This window comes from Rattus rattus, chromosome X, assembly GCF_011064425.1.
Source record: "Rattus rattus isolate New Zealand chromosome X, Rrattus_CSIRO_v1, whole genome shotgun sequence".
NCBI lineage: Eukaryota > Metazoa > Chordata > Mammalia > Rodentia > Muridae > Rattus > Rattus rattus.
The window spans coordinates 10,600,572-10,611,012 of NC_046172.1; positions in this window are offsets into that span (position 1 = coordinate 10,600,572).

A 10,441-nucleotide genomic window follows, 5' to 3' on the forward strand; every position below is an offset into this window, starting at 1 on the left:
GGGAAGTAATTAGATTAAGGGCACAACACAGTGGAAGTGCAGTAATGGCTGTTTCACAGGACGAGGTTAGGTCTTATGATATTCAACCAGTCTCTGTGAATGTATGGTTTTATGTCAACTTGACACAAACTAGAGTCACTAAGGAAAAGGGGCACTCAATTGAGAAACTGCCTCCATAAGATTTGCCCATAGGCAAGTCTGTAGTGCATTTTCTTGACTAATGATAGATGTGGGTGGGACCTACACACTGTGGGTGATGAAACCTCTGGGAAGCTAGTCCTAGAAAGTATAAGAAAGCAGACTGAGCAAGCCACGAGCAAGCAAACCAGTAACTAGCACTCTTCCATGGCCCCTGCCATGGAAGCCTTCAGGTTCCTGCCTTGACTCCCCTGAATCATGGACTACAGGCTGTAAGATTAAATAGAGCCTTTCTCTCCAAATCGCTTTTACTCTGGGTTAAATCAGAGCAATAGAAAGCCTAACAAAGACAGTTGCTTTGAGAGTCGTGTATAAAACAAGCGTGTATACATACTTTCTCCCAGATCTCTCTCATTCTCACAATGGTCCTGCAATATCAAACTAATATTTAGGGTGTGATATGATATATGTGCCCCACTACATGTGGACATCTGAGCTTAGATTTTTTTCAGACTTCAAAATTCCAAAATAAACTTCTTTCTTTGATAAATTTCTCAACTACAGAGATTTTATAATAGAGGAAATTACATTTAATCAGCTGCAACGTAGTGGGTCTTAAACAAGGGCATACAGATCCTCAAGAACTAGTTTGAAAGTCCAATCCAGTAGCATTAAAACAAAGAGTACACTACAACACAAAGAGGTTTTAATCTGGCAAGATAAGTCTGGTTCGGGTCTCAAAAACCTCAGCCAGTGCAATCAACTGCACAAGCAGGCAAAAGGAAACAAGTCATATGATCATATCAATGGATGCAGCAAATCCATTCAACCAAATTTCAAAAGCCACTCCTGAAAAAATCTTCTGCACAAATTAGAACTAGAAACAACTCTTCACTGCCTGCCAGAGAGCATTTAAAGAAGATGTAGATAATGCACTTAATGATGACAGGCTGAATGCTTTCCTGTAGGACTAGGAACGGCATAAGAATGGCCATGCTACTCTTACTGATCATCATGGTAGAAGTTTTAGGCTACTCAGTAGATAACAAACACACTGATTAGGAAGAAAGGAATGATCCTGGCTCTGCGAGCAAAAGACAGGATGGTTTCTGTCAGTAACGAAGCAAAATTTCTAAAGAAGTGTGTGAATTTGGGATGCTTAAAGAGTACACAAATGAAATAAAATGTTGATTTTGTTTCATTGGATGTTCACAGTATGTGAGGAGCTGTCCAAGGAGCTGTCCTCACAGATGTGAGGAGCTGTCCGAGGAGCTGTCCTTACATACTCCATTACAAGATGGCACCAGCATCTGGCAGAACGCACCTAGTAAAAAGGGCAATACGCAGGCGCCTGGTAACTTCCCTACTCGGCGGGACACGTGGTTATGGTACGTCATCTGGCATAATTGGCGACCAGTCAGAGAGTGACACGTCCTAAGCGAGGATAGTTTCTATATAGGGACGGTTATTCCTCACTGGCGTCTCATTGTAAGCTTATGCTCTCCCTCTCAAGACGCAGTAAAGCTTTTTCTGTAGAAGGATCCTGTGTGTGCCGCGTTGTTCCTGCTGGCGAGACGTAGCACGGGACATCTGGTGCCAAAAACCCGGGAAAGACCTCGCCATCGTCAGCAGCTTCGGAGACCCCTTGGCGACAAGGATTCAGAACTACAGGTAGATACGCTCGGAGGCAGCCCTCTCTTGGACTTTGGTCTGGGGTTGTCACCGCCTTGGGAAGGATTTGTTGAGGCTATAGTATTTGTCCTGGGAGCCACCCTACTCTTTATGTTCTGTTTTCATCGTTTTCGCTGTTAAAAGGACGATCACAGCAGCTGAAGGCGCGTCTCAGTCTCTCGTATATAAGTGAGCTTCGCGCAGCTCCCTTTTACCTTCGATTTTGACTGTTGAGGAGCAAGGACGCGATAAGGCCGACGTAGATAAGCGGCACCGTCCGGGGAGGCGCGTGTAAGACTCCCGTACATAAGAGAGCAGCGTCTCCGTCTACCCCTTTTCACCTCACGCCTTGTCAGGCGGACGAGATAAGCCGCCCGGCGTTCCTGGCCCATCATGGGATCCTCATAGTCTGTGGTCACGGCCTTGGAAACAGTGTTAAAGCAGAGGGACATCAAAATTGGAGGAGGAACACTTAAAAACTTTCTGAAGGAGGTGGAGAGGGTGGCGCCTTGGTTTGCCTGTTCAGGCTCGTTTACGATTGCCTCATGGAACAAACTTGGAAAAGACCTTGACAGAAAATTGGCGGAAGAGGATCTGCGCCTAGGGACCAAAGCTATATGGAAGCTTGTTAAGAATTGTTTAAAGGATGAAACATGTAAGGCAGCAGTAATAGAAGGACAGGCCACTCTCGAGGTAGTCCAAGAAAGTCTGTCAGAAACCTAACGAGTGAGAGAGGTTGGTAGCAAAGAAAAAAGGACGTCCTAAGAAAGAAAAGGTGCCTCCCGGTAAGTCCGCAGAACAAGGAGCGATGACATTTCAGATTCCAGCACTTCCTCCTCTACACATAAACCAGGAGGGGAGCCAGCCTATACCCTGTGAAAGAGCTAGAAGCGCTGAACCTTTAACAGTTCTGAAAGCTCTGAAAATAAAACCTTAGACTCAGAGGAGGAGGCTGAGCTAGATGAGGAGGAAAGATATTACCCCGATGAATGTGGGGAAGTAATAGAAGCCTTCTAGCACGGCCGCCACTAACGCGCCCCCAGATGAGACATCGCTCACACGCCTTCTCACTAGTCCCCGAGAAGGTGAGAAAGAAAGCTGAGGACATTTCCTATCTTTGAGACTCCAGGAGGAGGACGGGTCCATGCCCCTGTTGAATATAATCAGATTAAGGAATTAGTAGAATCAGTTAGAAAGTATGGAGTCACGCCAACTTTACTCTAACACAACCTCGACAGGTTGGCCATGACAGCATTGACACCAGCTGATTGGCAGATGATTGCTAAGGCAGCCCTTGCCAGCATGGGCCAATACATGGAATGGAAAGCGCTCTGGTATGAGGCAGCCCAAACACAGGCCAGAACGAATGCTACAGCCTTAATACCTGAGCAACAAGAATGGACTTTTGAACTCTTAACAGGACAGGGCCGCTTTGCAGCTGATCAGTCTGCTTACCACTGGGGCGCCTATGCTCAGGTCTCCAGCACGGCTATTAGAGCCTGGAAGGCACTGTCCAGGAGAGGAGGGATTGATAATCAACTTACAAAAATCGTTCAGGGACCCAGGAAAATTTCTCAGATTTTGTAGCTAGAATGACAGAGGCTGCAGGGCCCTTTGGCGATCCTGAACAAGCAGCACCACTAATAGAACAGCTGCGTTTTTGAGCAAGCCACCCAGGGAGTGCGAATAGCCATAGCCCCCTCAAGAAATAAAGGGCTACAGGATTGGCTTAGAGTTTGCAGGGAACTTGGAGGGCCCCTTACTAACTCAGGCCTGGCGGCTGCCATTCTCCAGTTCCAGCGACGCCCCGTTAAAGGGACAGATAAAAGATCATGCTTTCAATGTGGGAAAACAGGCCATCTAAAAAGAGACTGCAGGATGACAAAAAAGAGACAGGGGTCTGTAACCCTCTGTGTCCGATGTAACAAAAGGCTACCATAGGGCTGACCAGTGCCCGATCAGTGAGAGACATTAAAAAGGCAAACTACTCCCTCCTTTGGAGAGTCGACCCTAATGAGATGTCAAAAACGGGCTGGTGGGCCCCCGGTCCCAGGGCCCTCAAAGATATGGGAACCCGCTTTACAGGGGCCACGACCCGCAGGAGGAGGTCCCCAAGAGCTGACACAAAATTGGACCTGCGTGCCGCCTCAGACTTCTTTCTAATGCCCCAGATGGGCATTCAGCCACCTGCTCAGACTGTGGGGCCTCTACCCTGGGAACCATAGGCCTTGTCCTTGGGAGAGGATCTCGCCCTACAAGGACTGATAGTCCATCCAGGCCTTGTTGAAGCTCAAGCGCTCTCTTGATATTCAAATTCTTTGTTCAAGTCCGATGGGGTTTTTTTCCATAAGTAAAGGAGATAGAATAGCACAGTTATTACTCCTTCCATGCTCCCAGGCCACAATACAGGATACCAAAGGACCCATGGGGTCCACTGGTCATGATTCGCATATTTGGTGGTTCACCTTAACAACCGCCCAAAATTGAGCTTAGAAATTAATGGAAAGAAATTGAAGGCATACTGGATACTGGGGCTGATAAAAGTATAATTTCCTCAAAATGGTGGCCTCAATCGGGCCTACCACAAAATCTTCACTCACTACAAGGATTAGGCTACCAGTCATGCCCTATGATCAGCTCTGCCACTCTAACTTGGACAACTGCCGATGGCCGACAGGGACAATTTATTCCTTTATGTACTTCCCTGCCTGTTAATCTTTGGGGAGGGATGTTATGCAGACCATGGGACTGACCTTATCTAATGAATACCCCCCACAAGTGGCCCACATGATGTCAAGGATGGGCTATAAGGAAGGGAAAGGCCTAGGGCGATTAGAACAGGGTTGTCTCACGCCCATTGAACCGATCGCCAACCCCCATAAACAAGGCCTGGGTTTTTCCTAGGTGCCATTGGGGCAGCACGACCCATACCATGGAGGACGGAGGACACGGTGTGGGTTCCCCAATGGCCATTAACCTCTGAGAAATTACAGGCAGCTACAGGACTGGTGGATGAACAATTAAGATTGGGACATTTGGAGCCCTCCACCTCTCCTTGGAACACCCCAATTTTTGTAATAAGGAAAAAATCAGGAAAATGGCGAGTACTCCATGACTTGAGGGCCATTAACGATCAGATGGAATCCCTTGGACCCATTCAGCGGGGCCTTCTATACTCTCAGCCCTACAAAAAGATTGGAATTTGGTAATAATAGATATCAAGGATTGTTTTTTCTATTCTGCTTTTACCCCCAGATAGGCCCAGGTTTGCTTTTTACTGTCCCATCAATTAATCATACTGAACCTGATAAAAGATACCAGTGGAAGGTCCTACCTCAGGGCATGGCCAACAGCCCCTACGATGTGTCAGTTATATGTTCAGGAAGCCCTCAAACCAGTCAGGAGACCTATCCAAATTTACCATGTTAATTCATTACATGGATGATATATTGATGTGTCATAAAGACTTAGAATTACTCAAACAAGCCTATTCCTTATTACAAAAAACCCTTAAACAATGGGACTTATATTGCTACAGAAAAGGTCCAAATTGCTGACACAGGTCATTTTCTAGGATCCATTATTTTCCTGATAAGATTATACCCCAGAAACTGGAAACGTGAGAGACCACCTCCATACTCTTAATGACTTTCAGAAGCTCTTTGGGAGATATCAACTGGTTGAGACCATTTTTGAAAAATCCCTTCCGGAATTAAAACCTTTGTTCGAAAATATTGGAAGGACGCCATCACCTCCCCTCGTGTGCTAACTCCCTGCAACCAAGGCCTTACTAAAAGTAGAAGATGCCATAAAACAGGCCCAATTGCAACGCATTGATTGGTCTCTACCTTTTCACTCTGTGTACTAGATACCAAGGATTTACCCACTGCAGTTTTATGGCAACAAGGTCCACTGTTATGGATCCATCCACATGCTTCCCCTGTGAAGATTATTGATTGGTATCCAGCTGCAGTAGCATCTGGCTATTAAGGGCCTAAAAAGCTGCCATCTGTCATTTGGGACTCCACCCCAATCCTTGATTATCCCATACACCCTACCAGGTCCAAACTCCAGCCGCTACCTCTGATGATTGGGCAGTGCTGCTCACATCCTTTACAGGAAAATAGATAATCATTATCCTAAACACCCCCTATTGTTTTTGCAAGATCACAACCTATTGTTTTCCCTCGCGTCACATCCCACAGACCATTAAAGGAGGGATAACGATTGTATACGGATGGGTCAAAACAGGGGTGGAGCATATGTAAACTCCCAAGTATTCTCACGACAATATTTTGAAACCTCACCCCAAGTGGTAGAATGCCTAGTGGTCATGGAGGTCATTGAAAATTCCAGGTTCCTCTAAATATTGTTTCAGATTCTCCTATGTGGTTAATGCTGTTAGTATTCTTGAAACCGGTATAAATTAAAACCACTAGTAAGGTGGCAGATATTTTCCAAAAATCCAAATTATCCTATTAAATAGAAGATTCCTGTATACATTACTCATATACGGGCCCATTCTGGACTCCCTGGCCCAATGAGTTCAGAGAATGATTTATTGACAAAGCCACAAAAAATGATAGCTGTGGCCCTGGCCTCTCCTTTAGAGGCCACAAAGCCTTTTCATGGCAATTTCCATGTCACCTCAGAACTTTTGACACCGCTTCTCTATAACTAGAAAAGAGGCACGTGATATAGTCACCCAATGCCAACAGTGCTGCCAGTTCCTCCCAGTTCCTCACATCGGGTCAACCTGAGAGGAATACAGCCATTGCAAATCTGGCAAATGGATGTGACTCATAATTCTACTTTTGAAAATTACAGTATGTGCATGTCTATAGACACATGTTCTGGCATTCTACATGCCACCCCACTTACAGGAGAAAAAACAACACATGTCATTCAGCACTGCCTTGAAGCATGGAGTGCTTGGGGAAAGCCAAAATGTGTAAAACTGACAATGGCCCCGCCTACACATCTCAAAAAATTCCGGCCAGTTTTGTGCTCAGATGCAGGTTACCCACCTGATGGGCCTGCCCTACAACCCCTCAAGGACAGGGAATCATAGAGCGTGCTCATGGACGCTCAAATCATATTTAATAAAACAAAGAAGGAATTATGATAGAACTCCCCCAACACCCCAGTGGCCACTGCTCTGGCCCTTTTACCTTAAATTTTTTAAATCTTGATGAAGCTGGACAAACAGCTGCTGAGCGACATTGCTGAGAGCACAAGAAGACAAAAGAATTAGTCAAATGGAAGGATGTATTAACAAATGAATGGAAAGGCCCTGATCCTGTTTTAATAAGATCCAGGGGAGCGGTCTGTGTTTTTCCACAGGACAATGAAAATCCCATATGGATCCCAAGACGACTTACTCGGAGCATCACAGCAAGTGATCAAGAAGGACTGGGACCCCTGCACCTCCTCACTCTTCTTCCATGGATGCCAGCAACGGTGCAGGGCGAGGCTACGATGGGGAATAATGTCAACCTTTCCACTCCCGATGCGGTGATGTACCACTAACAGGGATTTAGAGTTGGCCTATTTACCTAAGGATCCACAGGTTGAACGACTAATAGAAAATAGGACTATTCCCCTTAAGGGCAGCCTTTGTTTTGGCATATTCAACAAAACATCTTTTGATCTCCCTTGCATTATGTTATATAATCAATCTTCTGCTTGGTTAAGGGAGGCCACATGGGGAACTGGTGAGGAGGACATTGTGGCTAATGCCACAGTTCTCTATGGTGGTGGCCTTACATTGCGTTAGTGGTAGCTGCACTTACGCCCATGGTGATGCTACTTGGAGGAAAGGGAGAAAAGGGATGGTTGTCATTTTCCTGGACGGAGAACATCAAACCTGCTGCCTCTGTCTGGACAGCTACTCATATAAAATATCGCAGTAGTTACCCGCATGGCTCCTCGCTTTTAGCCCGATCCTATTGATGCCCGGGACCATGACCTTATTTAGAGGAAAAAGAGATTTTGATACTTCTGCAATTATTGCTGGCATTATTACTACGACAGCAGTCGCCCTCGTTACTGCCTCGGCATTGGTCTTGTCAAATTCAGTACAGACAACCCAAACTATCAATGATTTATAAGCCACCGTCTCTGTGGTTTTCGGACAGACAGGCCTCGGCCAATACTCCAGATATAGGGAGGCCTTATGCTTGTCAACTAACGTATAGATGGCAATTAGACATTCTATGGCAACTGGCCCCAGCTTGGCTATGAGCAAAAACTCCCAGGCCTTTGTATCACCTCCATATAATATGACAAATTTACCCGAGCTGCTAATCTGTCTAAGAGTCTTTCACAGCATCTGTTACAGAATTGGACCTCGAGTTTGAACAGACACTTGGGAGCTGAGAGCGACCATCATTCAAGTAAATTCTACCCGACTGGACCTGTCTTTGACGGAGGGATTGTCGTCCCTGGATCACCTCAGCAGTCTCTTATTTCAAGGAATGGGTGGGAGTGGGACTTTTAGAGTGATCCTCTGCTGTGGATTAGTGTTACTCCTCTGGTTGCTGCAAATTGAGATCTCAAACAAGAAAGGACAAAGTAGTGATTGCCCAGGCGCATGGCCCTTGAACAAGGAGCGTCAGCTGATATCCTGGTTGACCATGCTCAAGCAACAGGTCCGCCGGCTGGACAGTTCTTGCACTCCTAGAACCTCAAGTTCATTGCACAGGATTAGAGTGTCTGGCTTGAGCAGCCCATGAGGGGGTGACTGAGCTTAGCATCGCACAGGAAGTTCTACCAAATACGCTCCCTGGAAGGCATGTCATATTACATGAGGGTTTCGCCCCAGTTTTCCCTCCTCGAAAAATGGCAGTGCGACGGGTCGGGAGTGCCCTGGGTCCCAACAACAGCCTAAGGGTATCTCTCTTGTACAGGTTGGGGAACTTTGTACGAGGATGACCTCTGTCTTAGCCCCTCCCATATCTAGGTGTCCTGTTTGCTTAAAAAAAAACAGAAAAGGGGAGATGTGAGGAGCTGTCCAAGGAGCTGTCCTCACAGATGTGAGGAGCTGTCCGAGGAGCTGTCTTACATACTCCATTACAAGATGGCACCAGCATCTGGCAGAACGCACCTAGTAAAAAGGGCAATACGCAGGCCTGGTAACTTCCCCACTAAGGGACACGTGACGTTATGGTGCGTCATCTGGCATAATTGGTAGCGACCAGTCAGAGAGTGACACGTCCTAGGCGAGGATAGTTTCCTATATAAGGGACGGTTATTCCTCACTCGGCGTCTCCGCATTGTAAGCTTATGCTCTCCCTCTCAAGATGCAGTAAAGCTTTTTTCTGTAGAAGGATCCTGTGTGTGCCGCGTCGTTCCTGCTGGCGAGACGTAGCGCGGGACATCAGTAGACATTTTTGAAAGTGAAATATGAATAATAACATTTCTAATATCTATGAAGCAAATGAAGGACTTGGAGGTGTAAATCCTAACACACCCATTAGTGTAAACCACTAACATTTGAATTGTCTCTACATTGTAATCACCACCAACTGGGAATAATACAAATGTACTTCAAAAGGTAAATGAATAGCATATGCTATATCCATACAGGGGCATCTTTTTTTCAGTATATAAAGAAATTTATTATACATAAATAAATCAATGCCAAAATGATGAGTAGAAGAATTCATCATCAAAAGGCCACACACTACAATGGTTGTATTTTATAAAATATGTTCTGACCGACAAAACTATAATGTTAGAGATCAGATCACTTGTTGTCAGGAGATAAACATCAGGATAAGGAACAGTCATCTACAGGATGAGTTCATGAGGACTTTGGTTCTAATGGAAATGTTTCTACCTAGATGTGTCTTGATGGCTATGTAGATAAGGACATACATTAGAAATTCATATTTTATCCCCAAAATCAGTTTTCTTATTCACTAATCTAAAACACAAAAAAAATTAAAATGAAACAATAAGAAAGGGAATTCTTCAGCTGGCTGTGGTGGGCCACACCTGTGGCCACAATACTTAGAAGATGAAACAGAAAGATTGGGAGTTAAAGTATAGCTTCCAGCCATAGATGTATGTACCACACACACAGAGACCAAAAACAGCAACAAGGATTATAGAAAGATGAGGAGAGAGAATAGGAAACAACAGGAAATCTGTCTTTACAAGTAGATAATAAACATGCCAACAGAAAATGTTGGATGTTATCTATTTGGAAATTTATTGAAGGTATGCAACATACAATTTAAAAAAAAAACCATACACTACATTGTGCTCAAGTGTACTCTTAAGAGGCGAGCAGTGACCCATCCAATATTCCTGGATCTGTAGCAGGAAACTATGTATTCTTCCTTGGAATAACCTGCACACAGCTTGTAGAGCTTGGTATGGACAAAGAAAAGGTTTTTTCCCCTCTAAATCCTGAGGATCTATTCTCTGTTAAGCTTCAGATGACAGAAATGCAGCCATTATTGCAAGCCCTTCTCCATCTAGCTGAGGTGATTTCCAGGGTACTTAAAGCAGTATACACTTCCTCTTTTTTAATTCCTTAGGTTTTTTTTTCTTTTTATCATCAGTTTGAGAGCCAATCACTGAACACTAGTAGACTGAAGAGCAGCTAACAAACTACCAAACGTCC